At 51.5% G+C, this 10,000-nt stretch overlaps 6 non-coding genes across 6 annotated transcripts; all 6 read left to right on the top strand.

Annotated features, from left to right (window-relative positions):
* The first annotated feature begins 812 nt into the window (after positions 1–812).
* On the top strand, positions 813–931 carry LOC140470735 (5S ribosomal RNA). The gene has a single exon (XR_011956645.1). It is a non-coding gene; the product is annotated as a 5S ribosomal RNA (ribosomal RNA).
* A 1,515-nt stretch (positions 932–2,446) lies between these two features.
* Positions 2,447–2,565, top strand: LOC140470664 (5S ribosomal RNA). Its single transcript, XR_011956596.1, has one exon. It is a non-coding gene; the product is annotated as a 5S ribosomal RNA (ribosomal RNA).
* A 1,515-nt stretch (positions 2,566–4,080) lies between these two features.
* LOC140470176 (5S ribosomal RNA) lies at positions 4,081–4,199 on the top strand. Its single transcript, XR_011956462.1, has one exon. It is a non-coding gene; the product is annotated as a 5S ribosomal RNA (ribosomal RNA).
* A 1,507-nt stretch (positions 4,200–5,706) lies between these two features.
* On the top strand, positions 5,707–5,825 carry LOC140470253 (5S ribosomal RNA). The gene has a single exon (XR_011956469.1). It is a non-coding gene; the product is annotated as a 5S ribosomal RNA (ribosomal RNA).
* Positions 5,826–7,340: 1,515 nt separating this feature from the next.
* LOC140471232 (5S ribosomal RNA) lies at positions 7,341–7,459 on the top strand. The gene has a single exon (XR_011956928.1). It is a non-coding gene; the product is annotated as a 5S ribosomal RNA (ribosomal RNA).
* A 1,507-nt stretch (positions 7,460–8,966) lies between these two features.
* LOC140470242 (5S ribosomal RNA) lies at positions 8,967–9,085 on the top strand. Its single transcript, XR_011956468.1, has one exon. It is a non-coding gene; the product is annotated as a 5S ribosomal RNA (ribosomal RNA).
* The last annotated feature ends 915 nt before the right edge of the window (positions 9,086–10,000 follow it).

The following is a 10,000-nucleotide window of genomic DNA, read 5'->3' as shown; positions in this document are numbered from 1 at the left end:
CTCCTCAAATTTGGAGACCAGAACTGCACACAGTACTCCAGGTGTGGTCTCACCAGGGCCCTGTACACCTGCAGAAGAACCTCTTTGCTTCTGTACTCGATCCCTCTTGTTATGAAGGCCAGCATGCTATTAGCCTTCTTCACTACCTGCTGTACCTGCATGCTTACCTTCATTGAGTGGTGTACAAGAACCCCCAGATCTCTCGGTACTGTCCCTTGACCGAAATTGATTCCATTTAGGTAGTAATCTGCCTTCGTGTTCTTGCCACCAAAGTGGATAAGCATCCATTTATCCACATTAAAGTGCATCTGCCATGCATCTGACCACTCACCTAACTTGTCCAGGTCACCCGGTAATCTCCTAACATCCTCATCACATTTCACCCTGCCACCCAGCTCAGTATCATCAGCAAATTTGCTAATGTTATTGCTAATAGCATCTTCTATATCATGAACATATATTGTAAAAAGCTGCGGTCCCAGTACTGATCCCTGCGGTACCGCACTGGTCACTGCCTGCCATTCCGAAATGGAGGCGTGGAGGAGTGTGGAAGGATGAGAGAATGCAGGCTGCAGCCCTATGAAGCAGGGGGAGGTCTTGCAGTTGGCCTGTGTGGGGATGTGGGAGACGACAGGAGCCTGGTGGGCAAGGGCTAGCTGGAGGGAGGGAGGGAGGGAGGGAAGCACGCACGGAGGAGGAAGAGCAAAGAGAAAAGAGAGAAAAAAAAAACAAAGGGGATCAAGAGAAAGAGCAGCAAAGAAAATGTGGCTGGCCAGCACGCCTTGAAGTGGGGAGAAAAGGCAGGGGCCAGCGCCTACGGCCATACTAGTCTGAAAACGCCCGATCTCGTCTGATCTCGGAAGCTAAGCAGACTCAGGCCTGGTTAGTACTTGGATGGGATAAGGCCTGGGAATACCAGGTGCTGTAGGCTTTTTCCGCCAGCAGGGGCTGCTCAAGTCACCCCTCTGCACTCGTGTTGGGCCACGCACGCAATGCAGCGACAGGTTATTTTTGCTGCCGCTGCAGGCAGGAGACAGGGAGGGGAGGAGAGCGGAGCGCTGCCAAAATCAGCAAGAAAGAGGGAAAGAAAGGGATTGGGGCTGCACGCTGTCTGCGGCTGGCAGTCAGGAAAGGAGGGCAATAGACAATAGGTGCAGGAGTTGGCCATTCTGCCCTTGGAGCCTGCACCACCATTCAATATGATCATGGCTGATCATCCTTAATCAGTATCCTGTTCCTGCCTTATCTCCATAAGCCTTGATTCCACTATCCTTGAGAGCTCTGTCCAACTCTTTCTTCAATGAATCCAGAGACTGGGCCTCCACTGCCCTCTGGGGCAGAGCATTCCACACAGCCACCACTCTCTGGGTGAAGACGTTTCTCCTCATCTCTGTCCTAAACCGTCTACCCCGTATTTTTAAGCTGTGTCCTCTGTTTCGGCACTCACGTTTCCTGCCGCCAGAGTGTCCAATCCTTTGATAATCTTATATGTCTCAACCAGATCCCCTCTCAGTCTTCTAAACTCAAGGGTACACGAGCCCAGTCGCTCCAGTCTTTCAGTGTAAGGTAATCCCGCCATTCCAGGAATTGACCTCGTCAACCTACGCTGCACTCCCTCAATAGCCGGAATGTCTCTCCTCAAATTTGGAGACCAGAACTGCACACAGTACTCCAGGTGTGGTCTCACCAGGGCCCTGTACACCTGCAGAAGAACCTCTTTGCTTCTGTACTCGATCCCTCTTGTTATGAAGGCCAGCATGCTATTAGCCTTCTTCACTACCTGCTGTACCTGCATGCTTACCTTCATTGAGTGGTGTACAAGAACCCCCAGATCTCTCGGTACTGTCCCTTGACCGAAATTGATTCCATTTAGGTAGTAATCTGCCTTCGTGTTCTTGCCACCAAAGTGGATAAGCATCCATTTATCCACATTAAAGTGCATCTGCCATGCATCTGACCACTCACCTAACTTGTCCAGGTCACCCGGTAATCTCCTAACATCCTCATCACATTTCACCCTGCCACCCAGCTCAGTATCATCAGCAAATTTGCTAATGTTATTGCTAATAGCATCTTCTATATCATGAACATATATTGTAAAAAGCTGCGGTCCCAGTGCTGATCCCTGCGGTACCCCACTGGTCACTGCCTGCCATTCCGAAATGGAGGCGTGGAGGAATGTGGAAGGATGAGAGAATGCAGGCTGCAGCCCTATGAAGCAGGGGGAGGTCTTGCAGTTGGCCTGTGTGGGGATGTGGGAGACGACAGGAGCCTGGTGGGCAAGGGCTAGCTGGAGGGAGGGAGGGAGTGAGGGAAGCACGCACGGAGGAGGAAGAGCAAAGAGAAAAGAGAGAAAAAAAAAACAAAGGGGATCAAGAGAAAGAGCAGCAAAGAAAATGTGGCTGGCCAGCACGCCTTGAAGTGGGGAGAAAAGGCAGGGGCCAGCGCCTACGGCCATACTAGTCTGAAAACGCCTGATCTCGTCTGATCTCGGAAGCTAAGCAGACTCAGGCCTGGTTAGTACTTGGATGGGAGACCGCCTGGGAATACCAGCTGCAGTAGGCTTTTTCAGCCAGCAGGGGCTGCTCAAGTCACCCCTCTGCACTCGTGTTGGGCCACGCACGCAATGCAGCGACAGGTTATTTTTGCTGCCGCTGCAGGCAGGAGACAGGGAGGGGAGGAGAGCGGAGCGCTGCCAAAATCAGCAAGAAAGAGGGAAAGAAAGGGATTGGGGCTGCACGCTGTCTGCGGCTGGCAGTCAGGAAAGGAGGGCAATAGACAATAGGTGCAGGAGTTGGCCATTCTGCCCTTGGAGCCTGCACCACCATTCAATATGATCATGGCTGATCATCCTTAATCAGTATCCTGTTCCTGCCTTATCTCCATAAGCCTTGATTCCACTATCCTTGAGAGCTCTGTCCAACTCTTTCTTCAATGAATCCAGAGACTGGGCCTCCACTGCCCTCTGGGGCAGAGCATTCCACACAGCCACCACTCTCTGGGTGAAGACGTTTCTCCTCATCTCTGTCCTAAACGGTCTACCCCGTATTTTTAAGCTGTGTCCTCTGTTTCGGCACTCACGTTTCCTGCCGCCAGAGTGTCCAATCCTTTGATAATCTTATATGTCTCAACCAGATCCCCTCTCAGTCTTCTAAACTCAAGGGTACACGAGCCCAGTCGCTCCAGTCTTTCAGTGTAAGGTAATCCCGCCATTCCAGGAATTGACCTCGTCAACCTACGCTGCACTCCCTCAATAGCCGGAATGTCTCTCCTCAAATTTGGAGACCAGAACTGCACACAGTACTCCAGGTGTGGTCTCACCAGGGCCCTGTACACCTGCAGAAGAACCTCTTTGCTTCTGTACTCGATCCCTCTTGTTATGAAGGCCAGCATGCTATTAGCCTTCTTCACTACCTGCTGTACCTGCATGCTTACCTTCATTGAGTGGTGTACAAGAACCCCCAGATCTCTCGGTACTGTCCCTTGACCGAAATTGATTCCATTTAGGTAGTAATCTGCCTTCGTGTTCTTGCCACCAAAGTGGATAAGCATCCATTTATCCACATTAAAGTGCATCTGCCATGCATCTGACCACTCACCTAACTTGTCCAGGTCACCCGGTAATCTCCTAACATCCTCATCACATTTCACCCTGCCACCCAGCTCAGTATCATCAGCAAATTTGCTAATGTTATTGCTAATAGCATCTTCTATATCATGAACATATATTGTAAAAAGCTGCGGTCCCAGTACTGATCCCTGCGGTACCCCACTGGTCACTGCCTGCCATTCCGAAATGGAGGCGTGGAGGAATGTGGAAGGATGAGAGAATGCAGGCTGCAGCCCTATGAAGCAGGGGGAGGTCTTGCAGTTGGCCTGTGTGGGGATGTGGGAGACGACAGGAGCCTGGTGGGCAAGGGCTAGCTGGAGGGAGGGAGGGAGGGAGGGAAGCACGCACGGAGGAGGAAGAGCAAAGAGAAAAGAGAGAAAAAAAAAACAAAGGGGATCAAGAGAAAGAGCAGCAAAGAAAATGTGGCTGGCCAGCACGCCTTGAAGTGGGGAGAAAAGGCAGGGGCCAGCGCCTACGGCCATACTAGTCTGAAAACGCCCGATCTCGTCTGATCTCGGAAACTAAGCAGACTCAGGCCTGATTAGTACTTGGATGGGTGACCGCCTGGGAATACCAGGTGCAGTCGGCTTTTTCCGCCAGCAGGGGCTGCTCAAGTCACCCCTCTGCACTCGTGTTGGGCCACGCACGCAATGCAGCGACAGGTTATTTTTGCTGCCGCTGCAGGCAGGAGACAGGGAGGGGAGGAGAGCGGAGCGCTGCCAAAATCAGCAAGAAAGAGGGAAAGAAAGGGATTGGGGCTGCACGCTGTCTGCGGCTGGCAGTCAGGAAAGGAGGGCAATAGACAATAGGTGCAGGAGTTGGCCATTCTGCCCTTGGAGCCTGCACCACCATTCAATATGATCATGGCTGATCATCCTTAATCAGTATCCTGTTCCTGCCTTATCTCCATAAGCCTTGATTCCACTATCCTTGAGAGCTCTGTCCAACTCTTTCTTCAATGAATCCAGAGACTGGGCCTCCACTGCCCTCTGGGGCAGAGCATTCCACACAGCCACCACTCTCTGGGTGAAGACGTTTCTCCTCATCTCTGTCCTAAACGGTCTACCCCGTATTTTTAAGCTGTGTCCTCTGTTTCGGCACTCACGTTTCCTGCCGCCAGAGTGTCCAATCCTTTGATAATCTTATATGTCTCAACCAGATCCCCTCTCAGTCTTCTAAACTCAAGGGTACACGAGCCCAGTCGCTCCAGTCTTTCAGTGTAAGGTAATCCCGCCATTCCAGGAATTGACCTCGTCAACCTACGCTGCACTCCCTCAATAGCCGGAATGTCTCTCCTCAAATTTGGAGACCAGAACTGCACACAGTACTCCAGGTGTGGTCTCACCAGGGCCCTGTACACCTGCAGAAGAACCTCTTTGCTTCTGTACTCGATCCCTCTTGTTATGAAGGCCAGCATGCTATTAGCCTTCTTCACTACCTGCTGTACCTGCATGCTTACCTTCATTGAGTGGTGTACAAGAACCCCCAGATCTCTCGGTACTGTCCCTTGACCGAAATTGATTCCATTTAGGTAGTAATCTGCCTTCGTGTTCTTGCCACCAAAGTGGATAAGCATCCATTTATCCACATTAAAGTGCATCTGCCATGCATCTGACCACTCACCTAACTTGTCCAGGTCACCCGGTAATCTCCTAACATCCTCATCACATTTCACCCTGCCACCCAGCTCAGTATCATCAGCAAATTTGCTAATGTTATTGCTAATAGCATCTTCTATATCATGAACATATATTGTAAAAAGCTGCGGTCCCAGTACTGATCCCTGCGGTACCCCACTGGTCACTGCCTGCCATTCCGAAATGGAGGCGTGGAGGAATGTGGAAGGATGAGAGAATGCAGGCTGCAGCCCTATGAAGCAGGGGGAGGTCTTGCAGTTGGCCTGTGTGGGGATGTGGGAGACGACAGGAGCCTGGTGGGCAAGGGCTAGCTGGAGGGAGGGAGGGAAGCACGCACGGAGGAGGAAGAGCAAAGAGAAAAGAGAGAAAAAAAAAACAAAGGGGATCAAGAGAAAGAGCAGCAAAGAAAATGTGGCTGGCCAGCACGCCTTGAAGTGGGGAGAAAAGGCAGGGGCCAGCGCCTATGGCCATACTAGTCTGAAAACGCCCGATCTCGTCCGATCTTGGAAGTTAAGCAGACTCAGGCCTGGTTAGTACTTGGATGGGAGAGCGCCTGGGAATACCAGGTGCTGTCGGCTTTTTCCGCCAGCAGGGGCTGCTCAAGTCACCCCTCTGCACTCGTGTTGGGCCACGCACGCAATGCAGCGACAGGTTATTTTTGCTGCCGCTGCAGGCAGGAGACAGGGAGGGGAGGAGAGCGGAGCGCTGCCAAAATCAGCAAGAAAGAGGGAAAGAAAGGGATTGGGGCTGCACGCTGTCTGCGGCTGGCAGTCAGGAAAGGAGGGCAATAGACAATAGGTGCAGGAGTTGGCCATTCTGCCCTTGGAGCCTGCACCACCATTCAATATGATCATGGCTGATCATCCTTAATCAGTATCCTGTTCCTGCCTTATCTCCATAAGCCTTGATTCCACTATCCTTGAGAGCTCTGTCCAACTCTTTCTTCAATGAATCCAGAGACTGGGCCTCCACTGCCCTCTGGGGCAGAGCATTCCACACAGCCACCACTTACTGGGTAAAGACGTTTCTCCTCATCTCTGTCCTAAACGGTCTACCCCGTATTTTTAAGCTGTGTCCTCTGTTTCGGCACTCACGTTTCCTGTCGCCAGAGTGTCCAATCCTTTGATAATCTTATATGTCTCAACCAGATCCCCTCTCAGTCTTCTAAACTCAAGGGTACACGAGCCCAGTCGCTCCAGTCTTTCAGTGTAAGGTAATCCCGCCATTCCAGGAATTGACCTCGTCAACCTACGCTGCACTCCCTCAATAGCCAGAATGTCTCTCCTCAAATTTGGAGACCAGAACTGTACACAGTACTCCAGGTGTGGTCTCACCAGGGCCCTGTACACCTGCAGAAGAACCTCTTTGCTTCTGTACTCGATCCCTCTTGTTATGAAGGCCAGCATGCTATTAGCCTTCTTCACTACCTGCTGTACCTGCATGCTTACCTTCATTGAGTGGTGTACAAGAACCCCCAGATCTCTCGGTACTGTCCCTTGACCGAAATTGATTCCATTTAGGTAGTAATCTGCCTTCCTGTTCTTGCCACCAAAGTGGATAAGCATCCATTTATCCACATTAAAGTGCATCTGCCATGCATCTGACCACTCACCTAACTTGTCCAGGTCACCCGGTAATCTCCTAACATCCTCATCACATTTCACCCTGCCACCCAGCTCAGTATCATCAGCAAATTTGCTAATGTTATTGCTAATAGCATCTTCTATATCATGAACATATATTGTAAAAAGCTGCGGTCCCAGTACTGATCCCTGCGGTACCCCACTGGTCACTGCCTGCCATTCCGAAATGGAGGCGTGGAGGAGTGTGGAAGGATGAGAGAATGCAGGCTGCAGCCCTATGAAGCAGGGGGAGGTCTTGCAGTTGGCCTGTGTGGGGATGTGGGAGACGACAGGAGCCTGGTGGGCAAGGGCTAGCTGGAGGGAGGGAGGGAGGGAGGGAAGCACGCACGGAGGAGGAAGAGCAAAGAGAAAAGAGAGAAAAAAAAAACAAAGGGGATCAAGAGAAAGAGCAGCAAAGAAAATGTGGCTGGCCAGCACGCCTTGAAGTGGGGAGAAAAGGCAGGGGCCAGCGCCTACGGCCGTACTAGTCTGAAAACGCCCGATCTCGTCTGATCTCGGTAGCTAAGCAGACTCAGGCCTGGTTAGTACTTGGATGGGAGACTGCCTGGGAATACCAGATGCAGTAGGCTTTTTCCGCCAGCAGGGGCTGCTCAAGTCACCCCTCTGCACTCGTGTTGGGCCACGCACGCAATGCAGCGACAGGTTATTTTTGCTGCCGCTGCAGGCAGGAGACAGGGAGGGGAGGAGAGCGGAGCGCTGCCAAAATCAGCAAGAAAGAGGGAAAGAAAGGGATTGGGGCTGCACGCTGTCTGCGGCTGGCAGTCAGGAAAGGAGGGCAATAGACAATAGGTGCAGGAGTTGGCCATTCTGCCCTTGGAGCCTGCACCACCATTCAATATGATCATGGCTGATCATCCTTAATCAGTATCCTGTTCCTGCCTTATCTCCATAAGCCTTGATTCCACTATCCTTCAGAGCTCTGTCCAACTCTTTCTTCAATGAATCCAGAGACTGGGCCTCCACTGCCCTCTGGGGCAGAGCATTCCACACAGCCACCACTCTCTGGGTGAAGACGTTTCTCCTCATCTCTGTCCTAAACGGTCTACCCCGTATTTTTAAGCTGTGTCCTCTGTTTCGGCACTCACGTTTCCTGCCGCCAGAGTGTCCAATCCTTTGATAATCTTATATGTCTCAACCAGATCCCCTCTCAGTCTTCTAAACTCAAGGGTACACGAGCCCAGTCGCTCCAGTCTTTCAGTGTAAGGTAATCCCGCCATTCCAGGAATTGACCTCGTCAACCTACGCTGCACTCCCTCAATAGCCGGAATGTCTCTCCTCAAATTTGGAGACCAGAACTGCACACAGTACTCCAGGTGTGGTCTCACCAGGGCCCTGTACACCTGCAGAAGAACCTCTTTGCTTCTGTACTCGATCCCTCTTGTTATGAAGGCCAGCATGCTATTAGCCTTCTTCACTACCTGCTGTACCTGCATGCTTACCTTCATTGAGTGGTGTACAAGAACCCCCAGATCTCTCGGTACTGTCCCTTGACCGAAATTGATTCCATTTAGGTAGTAATCTGCCTTCGTGTTCTTGCCACCAAAGTGGATAAGCATCCATTTATCCACATTAAAGTGCATCTGCCATGCATCTGACCACTCACCTAACTTGTCCAGGTCACCCGGTAATCTCCTAACATCCTCATCACATTTCACCCTGCCACCCAGCTCAGTATCATCAGCAAATTTGCTAATGTTATTGCTAATAGCATCTTCTATATCATGAACATATATTGTAAAAAGCTGCGGTCCCAGTACTGATCCCTGCGGTACCCCACTGGTCACTGCCTGCCATTCCGAAATGGAGGCGTGGAGGAATGTGGAAGGATGAGAGAATGCAGGCTGCAGCCCTATGAAGCAGGGGGAGGTCTTGCAGTTGGCCTGTGTGGGGATGTGGGAGACGACAGGAGCCTGGTGGGCAAGGGCTAGCTGGAGGGAGGGAGGGAAGCACGCACGGAGGAGGAAGAGCAAAGAGAAAAGAGAGAAAAAAAAAACAAAGGGGATCAAGAGAAAGAGCAGCAAAGAAAATGTGGCTGGCCAGCACGCCTTGAAGTGGGGAGAAAAGGCAGGGGCCAGCGCCTATGGCCATACTAGTCTGAAAACGCCCGATCTCGTCCGATCTTGGAAGTTAAGCAGACTCAGGCCTGGTTAGTACTTGGATGGGAGAGCGCCTGGGAATACCAGGTGCTGTCGGCTTTTTCCGCCAGCAGGGGCTGCTCAAGTCACCCCTCTGCACTCGTGTTGGGCCACGCACGCAATGCAGCGACAGGTTATTTTTGCTGCCGCTGCAGGCAGGAGACAGGGAGGGGAGGAGAGCGGAGCGCTGCCAAAATCAGCAAGAAAGAGGGAAAGAAAGGGATTGGGGCTGCACGCTGTCTGCGGCTGGCAGTCAGGAAAGGAGGGCAATAGACAATAGGTGCAGGAGTTGGCCATTCTGCCCTTGGAGCCTGCACCACCATTCAATATGATCATGGCTGATCATCCTTAATCAGTATCCTGTTCCTGCCTTATCTCCATAAGCCTTGATTCCACTATCCTTGAGAGCTCTGTCCAACTCTTTCTTCAATGAATCCAGAGACTGGGCCTCCACTGCCCTCTGGGGCAGAGCATTCCACACAGCCACCACTTACTGGGTAAAGACGTTTCTCCTCATCTCTGTCCTAAACGGTCTACCCCGTATTTTTAAGCTGTGTCCTCTGTTTCGGCACTCACGTTTCCTGTCGCCAGAGTGTCCAATCCTTTGATAATCTTATATGTCTCAACCAGATCCCCTCTCAGTCTTCTAAACTCAAGGGTACACGAGCCCAGTCGCTCCAGTCTTTCAGTGTAAGGTAATCCCGCCATTCCAGGAATTGACCTCGTCAACCTACGCTGCACTCCCTCAATAGCCAGAATGTCTCTCCTCAAATTTGGAGACCAGAACTGTACACAGTACTCCAGGTGTGGTCTCACCAGGGCCCTGTACACCTGCAGAAGAACCTCTTTGCTTCTGTACTCGATCCCTCTTGTTATGAAGGCCAGCATGCTATTAGCCTTCTTCACTACCTGCTGTACCTGCATGCTTACCTTCATTGAGTGGTGTACAAGAACCCCCAGATCTCTCGGTACTGT

Source organism: Chiloscyllium punctatum, chromosome 3 (genome assembly GCF_047496795.1).
Source record: "Chiloscyllium punctatum isolate Juve2018m chromosome 3, sChiPun1.3, whole genome shotgun sequence".
Taxonomy (NCBI): Eukaryota; Metazoa; Chordata; class Chondrichthyes; order Orectolobiformes; family Hemiscylliidae; genus Chiloscyllium; species Chiloscyllium punctatum.
Note: the sequence above shows the minus strand (reverse complement) of the source record. Positions and strands in the feature narration are given on the sequence as shown.